Source organism: Oncorhynchus gorbuscha, linkage group LG02 (assembly GCF_021184085.1).
Source record: "Oncorhynchus gorbuscha isolate QuinsamMale2020 ecotype Even-year linkage group LG02, OgorEven_v1.0, whole genome shotgun sequence".
Taxonomy (NCBI): Eukaryota; Metazoa; Chordata; class Actinopteri; order Salmoniformes; family Salmonidae; genus Oncorhynchus; species Oncorhynchus gorbuscha.
Window position 1 is genome coordinate 8,483,901 of NC_060174.1, and position 9,570 is coordinate 8,493,470.

Below are 9,570 nucleotides of genomic sequence, written 5' to 3' on the forward strand. Positions count from 1 at the left end.
ATTCTCCCCTTGTTCCATTTACTCAATATAGAAACATGAAAATGTATAATGCATACCAGTTAAATATTATAATTCATTTAACAGATTACTTGGAATTGAAAGAGGTGAATTTGGACATTATATTTGAGTAGAGTGCGTTTGACTCAGCAGTGGCACTAAATTAACATATGTTTATAGTTGTTGTTGCCTCAGACGACCTCAGCCAAGGTAGTGAAGTTATTCTATTTTATAAACTTTCTCTCATGGATTCAAAAACAATGAACTGGTGTGAGGAAATGGAGCAAACTCCCTCCAGTCATTATTTTGCTGATGCTTTTAAACGCATGAGGGGTGAACGGGTGCAAATGTCTGGGTGAAGAAAGAGTACGCGACAGAACATAACCTGGGGCACGTTCAGCAGGACACAAATTTTTTGGAACGTTCAGATAGAAATATGCAATGTAGAACATGTGAAGAAAGGAATCACGTCAGCTCTATTCATGACATTTCTATCTAAAACACTTGACAACATTCAAACGTGGCCCTGTTTGAAAAATACCCATGAAGCGTTTAACCTTTCCCACAATGCATTGGTGCTGAATGTTCTACCATACAAAACATTCAATGTTGAAATGGAACTCTCTGATATTCTACAGTACCTCAGTGTTTATTATTTGATGTAGATTTATTCACATTACAATACATTCAAAGGTTTTTGGCACACACCGTTAGCTGAAGACCTATGGTCATAACTAATGAATTAATGACATGATGCATAACGTTTCCGATCCTTTGGTTCATAGATATGATGAATGGGTTAATCACAGATGTTGTGTGATATGTACATCCTTATTGTTACGCAATGTACATCAGCCTTCTGATTATGATACCAGAATCATGACTTGTTAAACAAGAAAAACACATTCAATTTTGTATTTCACTTGGAAAGTCCTTTGAGGCGGAGTCTTTTACAGTGGAGTTCTGGTTACGAAAACAGCAGCAGTTCGTTCAACATGTGAAAGCTATAGTGAAATCAGAGCAACATGTCTTCATGAGCCCATCCAGCCTACAGGAAACATTTCCTCCTGAACAGAGTAAAAGTAATAATATATATTTTCATGTGATCAATGACAGAATGTTAATTTCAAGTACTAATGCTTTTCCAAACTCCAACGCTCTTCGGCTGCGTTTACAAAGGCAGCCCAATTCCGATCTTTATTTCACTAATTGGTATTTTGACCTATCTGAAAAAGAGCTGATGTGAAAAGATCTGATTTGTCAAAAGACTTTATTGCAGGAATGTTTTTAGTTTTTCCTTTCAATTAAGACCCAGACAACCAGGTGAGGGGAGATTTTTTAAAACAAATTAATGATCTTAATTCATCAATCATATACAAGAGAGGAGCGAAAACCCACCGACACTTGGCCCTCCGTGGAATGAGTTTGACACATTGTGTAAGACCAGTGTTTTTATGATTTTCTGTACTACAGGGCCTGTACTTACAAAGTATCTCAGAGTAGGAGTGCTAATCTAGGATTAGTTTTGCTTTTTTGATTGTAATGAATAGACAGGGAGAACCTGATCCTAGATCAGCACTGCTACTCTGATACCCTTTATGAATACTGAATGCATGTTTCACAATTGCCTTTGGATGCACTTCAAGTCTGAAATGTCCAATGTCCCTTGCTAGCTGAGCTTATCTGCTGTGAAAGGGGACATACTATTTATCATTGAGGGATAAAGCTTGGGGCCTGTCAATTCGAGGTGATCCTTGGGGTTTAATTTGACTGGCCTCCTTTCATCAGACTATCAATTATATGTAAACAATATTTTAACTCCAAAGGAGGCCCATATAATATGAACGCTAATGACTCGATTGTGGAGAGGAGCACAAAGGAGTTAGACACAAAGTGCCTCTGAGCTGGAGAGTGAACAGATAAGGGAACTAATATGTTGGTTTTGGCAGTCCAGTATTACTGAAGTTAATACATCTGCTTAGCAGTTTGAAGCGGGGTTCTTCCTGAAATTGTTGGTTATTGTTCTTTGATTTCTAACCTACCTCATTTCCTGAAAAGTTTACTTTCATGGGCCTTATGCACATCAGCTTGTGAAAAAAAATGGATTCTCATAATTGCATATTAGTTTGTGACCAAAAAATAGATTTTCATTTCTTTGTCATGGACATGAAACCTTTTAGTTGTTTATGTGATATAGGGAGGCAGTCATTTGTTCATAAATTTCCTTTCATGATGTACAGGTAATTTGTTTTCAAGTAAACTGAGCTGAAGATGAGGCTGGAAAAGTTTTCTAAAATTAGCATGGTCTGCTGGCTGAAAAGGAATGCTTGTCTCTGTAAGATGTGTGCATGGTCCAATATTAATGCATTGCTTTGAGGTTTTGTCACGTTCTGACCGTAGTTCTTTTGTGTTTTCCTTGTTTTAGTATTGGTCAGGACGTGAGCTGGGTGGGCATTCTATGTTGTGTGTCTAGTTTGTCTATTTCTATGTTCGGCCTGATATGGTTCTCAATCAGAGGCAGGTGTTAGGCATTGTCTCTGATTGGGAACCATATTTAGGTAGCCTGTTTTGTGTTGGGTTTTGTGGGTGGTTGTTTCTTGTCTTTGTGTTTGCTGCACAAGATAGGGCTGTTTCGGTTTTGCCACGTTTGTTCATGTGAAGTGTCTCTTATTAAAGACTCATGAACTTCAACCACGCTGTGTTTTGGTCTGCCTCTCCTTCCCAGGAAGAAAGCCCTTACAGGGTTAGGGCAGTCAATGAGGGTAACATGTTTTGAGTCAGACAATATAGTGTATTTGTTGTTTGTGAAAAGCACTTACTCACCCTTTTCTGGTTAACGTACAACATGCTATCAAAGCGATTACCTGTCAATGTAATAAAATATTCCTCAGCTGGGATACTATCATAGTCAAAAGGTATGTTACAGAGGGCAGTGGTCCCCAATCAATCACGACCTGCAAGCCATTCCTAGTCGATCACCAAACATTTGTGCAACAAAAACCAACACTAAACCCTTGGGTTCCTAATTTTTTCTTCATTTTGCGCTGTCGGCGGTAGGTGCACTTGATTCAGCAGCCCTAGCTCTGGGAAGACAAAGTGTTCCCATTTTTAACCATTTTGGGTATCTTAAAGTAGAACAAAGCCTACCCGGCAGGCCCAGAGAGAAAATCAAGTTCACCTATAGGCCTACCGCTGGCCAATCAGATAGCTCAGATCACTGTATCTGTACAGTTTCCTCACGCCGTAGACTATCAAAAAAGAAGCCTCGAACACACAGCAAAGTTGATACTGTGAGATTTAAAAACTTAGAAAACCATGACTAGAGAGAGTCTCATAACAAAGAGCTGCTGTTTTTATGAGTAAGTTCATGTTTAAGTTGTTATTCAGCACCGTCAACACTTTGTTCAATACTTTCATAAGCCATAAAATGTACTTTCTCCCTACTTCCACTCACTCTACAACCAGCACTGCAGCTGTAATGAATGAGTATAGCAAAGTGTTTTCATAAGCTTGTGTTATCCCGGTGGTGGCACCGGGATCCTCATCTCTCCCAAGTGGTCATTCTCTCTTTCTCCCCTTACCCATCTGTCTATCGCCTCCTTTGAATTCCATGCTGTCACAGTTACCAGCCCTTTCAAGCTTAACATCCTTATCATTTATCGCCCTCCAGGTTCCCTCGGAGAGTTCATCAATGAGCTTGATGCCTTGATAAGCTCCTTTCCTGAGGACGGCTCACCTCTCACAGTTCTGGGCGACTTTAACCTCCCCACGTCTACCTTTGACTCATTCCTCTCTGCCTCCTTCTTTCCACTCCTCTCCTCTTTTGACCTCACCCTCTCACCTTCCCCCCCCTACTCACAAGGCAGGCAATACGCTCGACCTCACCTTTACTAGATGCTGTTCTTCCACTAACCTCACTGCAACTCCCCTCCAAGTCTCCGACCACTACCTTGTATCCTTTTCCCTCTCGCTCTCATCCAACACCTCCCACACTGCCCCTACTCGGATGGTATCGCGCCGTCCCAACCTTCGCTCTCTCTCCCCCGCTACTCTCTCCTCTTCCATCCTATCATCTCTTCCCTCTGCTCAAACCTTCTCCAACCGATCTCCTGACTCTGCCTCCTCAACCCTCCTCTCCTCCCTCTCTGCATCCTTTGACTCTCTATGTCCCCTATCCTCCAGGCCGGCTCGGTCCTCCCCTCCCGCTCCGTGGCTCGATGACTCATTGCGAGCTCACAGAACAGGGCTCTGGGCAGCCGAGCGGAAATGGAGGAAAACTCGCCTCCCTGTGGACCTGGCATCCTTTCACTCCCTCCTCTCTACATTTTCCTCCTCTGTCTCTGCTGCTAAAGCCACTTTCTACCACTCTAAATTCCAAGCATCTGCCTCTAACCCTAGGAAGCTCTTTGCCACCTTCTCCTCCCTCCTGAATCCTCCTCCCCCCCCCTCCTCCCTCTCTGCAGATGACTTCGTCAACCATTTTGAAAAGAAGGTCGACGACATCCGATCCTCGTTTGCTAAGTCAAATGACACCGCTGGTTCTGCTCACACTGCCCTACCCTGTGCTCTGACCTCTTTCTCCCCTCTCTCTCCAGATGAAATCTTGCGTCTTGTGACGGCCGGCCGCCCAACAACCTGCCCGCTTGACCCTATCCCCTCCTCTCTTCTCCAGACCATTTCCGGAGACCTTCTCCCTTACCTCACCTCGCTCATCAACTCATCCCTGACAGCTGGCTACGTCCCTTCCGTCTTCAAGAGAGCGAGAGTTGCACCCCTTCTGAAAAAACCTACACTCGATCCCTCCGATGTCAACAATTACAGACCAGTATCCCTTCTTTCTTTTCTCTCCAAAACTCTTGAACGTGCCGTCCTTGGCCAGCTCTCCCGCTATCTCTCTCTGAATGACCTTCTTGATCCAAATCAGTCAGGTTTCAAGACTAGTCATTCAACTGAGACTGCTCTCCTCTGTATCACGGAGGTGCTCCGCACTGCTAAAGCTAACTCTCTCTCCTCTGCTCTCATCCTTCTAGATCTATCGGCTGCCTTCAATACTGTGAACCATCAGATCCTCCTCTCCACCCTCTCCAAGTTGGGCATCTCCAGCGCGGCCCACGCTTGGATTGCGTCCTACCTGACAGGTCGCTCCTACCAGGTGGCGTGCTCTCACCACTGGTGTCCCCCAGGGCTCTGTTCTAGGCCCTCTCCTATTCTCGCTATACACCAAGTCACTTGGCTCTGTCATAACCTCACATGGTCTCTCCTATCATTGCTATGCAGACGACACAGAATTAATCTTCTCCTTTCCCCTTCTGATGACCAGGTGGCGAATCGCATCTCTGCATGTCTGGCAGACATATCAGTGTGGATGACGGATCACCACCTCAAGCTGAACCTCGGCAAGACGGAGCTGCTCTTCCTCCCGGGAAGGACTGCCCGTTCCATGATCTCGCCATCACGGTTGACAACTCCATTGTGTCCTCCTCCCAGAGCGCTAAGAACCTTGGCGTGATCCTGGACAACACCCTGTCGTTCTCAACCAACATCAAGGCGGTGGCCCGTTCCTGTAGGTTCATGCTCTACAACATCCGTAGAGTACGACCCTGCCTCACACAGGAAGCGGTGCAGGTCCTAATCCAGGCACTTGTCATCTCCCGTCTGGATTACTGCAACTCGCTGTTGGCTGGGCTCCCTGCCAGTGCCATTAAACCCCTTCAACTCATCCAGAACGCCGCAGCCCGTCTGGTGTTCAACCTTCCCAAGTTCTCTCACGTCACCCCGCTCCTCCGTTCTCTCCACTGGCTTCCAGTTGAAGCTCGCATCCGCTACAAGACCATGGTGCTTGCCTACAGAGCTGTGAGGGGAACGGCACCTCAGTACCTCCAGGCTCTGATCAGGCCCTACACCCAAACAAGGGCACTGCGTTCATCCACCCCTGGCCTGCTCGCCTCCCTACCACTGAGGAAGTACAGCTCCCGCTCAGCCCAGTCAAAACTGTTCGCTGCTCTGGCCCCCCAATGGTGGAACAAACTCCCTCACGACGCCAGGACAGCGGAGTCAATCACCACCTTCCGGAGCCACCTGAAACCCCACCTCTTTAAGGAATACCTAGGATAGGATAAGTAATCCCTCTCACCCCCCCCCCCTTTAAGATTTAGATGCAGTATTGTAAAGTGACTGTCCTACTGGATGTCATAAGGTGAATGCACCAATTTGTAAGTCGCTCTGGATAAGAGCGTCTGCTAAATGACTTAAATGTAAATGTAAATGTTATTCTTTTTTTGCGGCTTATTTCTTATTTGAATAGAGGAATATTTCACTTTCTCTGGTCAGGCATAACAACATGAATTGGTGCATGAGGCAGAAATAATTCAATGCAATTTAAGTTTCGCCATCAGTTGGAAGACGGTGTCCACTTTTCTCAGCTGAGGGAGGGAGAGAGGGGGGATAATGTATTGGGCCTATATCCTCCTGCACAAATATAATTGCTAGAAAACTGTTTATAATTGGTTAATGTTGAATAGGCTTACGACTGAGCGGTAGATCTCGACCTGCATTTTGACTCAGAAAGTGATCTTGACTCAGAAAAAGGTTGGTGACCACTGCGCTAGAAGGATATTTCTCTCTCCAGGGATAATGTGACACCAAAAAAAAATCACTATTTCGTCGTCATGGCATCCAGCGTTGCTGTCAGACATCACCCGTTGAGGGAATGATTCCTTTGAAATCAATGAAAGCTTCTATGGATGGGTTAGCTGACAACGTCACTAAAACGATACACAAGCTTCAATGGGGCAGAAGTCTGTGTGTGTTGTTATGGTTCTGGATGGCCAGACAGCTAGCAACAATGACAAGAAGCTGCCATGATTGCGGATGGCCAGATAGCTAGCAACAATGACAAGAAGCTGCCATGATTGCGGATGGCCAGATAGCTAGCAACAATGACAAGAAACTGCCATGATTGCGGATGGCCAGACAGCTAGCAACAATGACAAGAAACTGCCATGATTCTGGATGGCCAGTGTCATGATGTTGCCCTTTTTGGGTATAGCAAGCCCCATCCCCCTCTCCCTGCCTCCCCCTCACCTCCTTCAACTAGGCTGCTGTGGTCAGAGAGAGGTCGTAAATTCCTGAGGAGAAGACTCTGCCATATGGCCACACAGTATAAGAGGCAGAGTACATTTTCATAGAGAACAAAGAAAGTATAAAAGATGGGTGAAGAATCCAGTTACGAACTGGTCCGTTTGTTACAACTTGGGGTAGCTCATGGGAGACGGTGTGGCCACATTACCATAACCCTGTTTATATAATAGCCTCAGATATGAGGGTTTCATCTAAATGTTGTATAAGATGAATGAGTGAGTATGATACTGTTTACACAATTTTACAATGTGATTTTGGACTGTTTAGTGAAGGAAAACTCACAAAGGGAATTGGAGTTAACTAAATCAGAGGACCGCCCCTGAGCCCAGTTAGGGTCAGGCATCCTGGGACCGCCCCTGAGCCCAGTTAGGGTCAGACATCCTGGGACCGCCCCTGAGCCCAGTTAAGGTCAGGCATCCTGGGACCGCCCCTGAGCCCAGTTAGGGTCAGACATCCTGGGACCGCCCCTGAGCCCAGTTAAGGTCAGACATCCTGGGACCGCCCCTGAGCCCAGTTAGGGTCAGACATCCTGGGACAGCCCCTGAGCCCAGTTAGGGTCAGACATCCTGGGACTGCCCCTGAGCCCAGTTAGATTCAGGCATCCTGGGACTGCCCCTGAGCCCAGTTAGGGTCAGGCATCCTGGGACAGCCCCTGAGCCCAGTTAGGGTCAGGCATCTTGGGACAGCCCTTTTCTGCAATTCCGAATAAAACCCAACTTTGGGAAATTATCACCATACCATGTTTCTCTCAATCACGGGAGTACAAATGTTGTAGACCATTGCTGAATCTTTTCACCATACCACGTGGTTAAACTCTTAGACTATCGATACCAATAGAATAAGAACAAGTCTTTGATATGAATTACCAGTCTGTAGCTAGGAATTGGGTATCATTGAACGCGAGGAACGACAACCTCTGAAACATCCATTCTATATCGAATGAATGTCACTCTGAACTATCCACTATAACCACGACAGAGAGAGAGAGAGAGACGGACAATTCTACAAAAGAAACACACTTTTCAACAGCGATCAAGACAACACACTGAGCGTCAATATACATATTGATTGCAATTGTTCCCGAATGAGAGAGCGTTCATGTGTAAAGGATTAGCATTTAAATTGTTATAATTATTAACTCTGTCGTGACTTCTCAGTCGACCCCCACTTCCCTTTTGTCTAACAAGCCGCCTTGCCGGTTTAGCCCACTAGGGGCACATTCTCCTATCATTTCTTGTAACCATATTTTCCTTGTTGTTCTGTTTATGCATTTTTGTGAATTACTTAGTTAGTAATAAATAAATTATTTAAGACAATTGATGGTAGTTGGTAGAGCATGGCGCTTGTAACGCCAGGGTAGTGGGTTCGATCCCCGGGACCACCCATACGTAGAATGTATGCACACATGACTGTAAGTCGCTTTGGATAAAAGCGTCTGCTAAATGGCATATATTATATTATTATATATTATTATTATTATATATATCATAGTGAACACTGGGATCGTGCAGATAACCAACAATTTATGACGTTTGGAATGAGACTAACGTGAGGTAAAGTAAATAATTCATTAATCAGAAGACTATTTGATCAGATATAAAATATCTGAAAGGTTATATTAGGGAATTATAACCTTGTAATCTGAATATTTTCCTTGGCGCTCCGACTTCCTAGTTAATTACGGTTACATGATTAATCAGTCTAATCTTTGATAAAATCTAAGTCTTCAATTTAATGATAGTAAAGACACGACACCAGATAGCTAGCAACAATGGCAAGAAACTGCCCTGATTCTGGATGGCCAGATAGTTAGCAACAATGGCAAGAAGCTGTCCTGATTCTGGATGGCCAGATAGCTAGCAACAATGACAAGAAACTGCCCTATGGGGATTCAGCTAGTTACAGTGCCTTGCGAAAGTATTCAGCCCCCTTGAACTTTGCAACCTTTTGCCACATTTCAGGCTTCAAACATAAAGATATAAAACTGTATTTTTTGTGAAGAATCAACAACAAGTGGGACACAATCGTGAAGTGGAATGACATTTATTGGATATCTAAAACTTTTTTAACAAATCAAACACTGAAAAATTGGGCGTGCAAAATTATAATGAGAAATAAAGTTGATTTCAGTTGCATATGGCCTCCACTAGACACCACTGGTTGTAGGATTTATGGAAACGCTAGCTCACTAGCTATATTGACTATGTTCAAAATGCTAACAAAAGCAACGTGTAATTAGAAGATCATTCAAGACAACCACTAGCTACAATTTAAGAGTACAAAACAACCTAAGCTATTGTATTTACGCATTGTTGATAAATATGATACAATACAATAATGAACAATATAATAAAGAGGCTCTTCCCCTCTGCTCCTCTCCGCGCTCTGTGTAGCAGGTAGAACGTCACATTGACACGACGCTGATGGCAAAAC

The 9,570-nt window shown here is 44.3% G+C and overlaps 1 non-coding gene across 1 annotated transcript; it reads left to right on the forward strand.

The window, feature by feature from the left end:
- The first annotated feature begins 766 nt into the window (after window positions 1–766).
- LOC124015830 lies at window positions 767–862 on the forward strand. The gene has a single exon (XR_006835221.1). It is a non-coding gene; the product is annotated as a small nucleolar RNA U13 (small nucleolar RNA).
- Window positions 863–9,570: the final 8,708 nt, after the last annotated feature.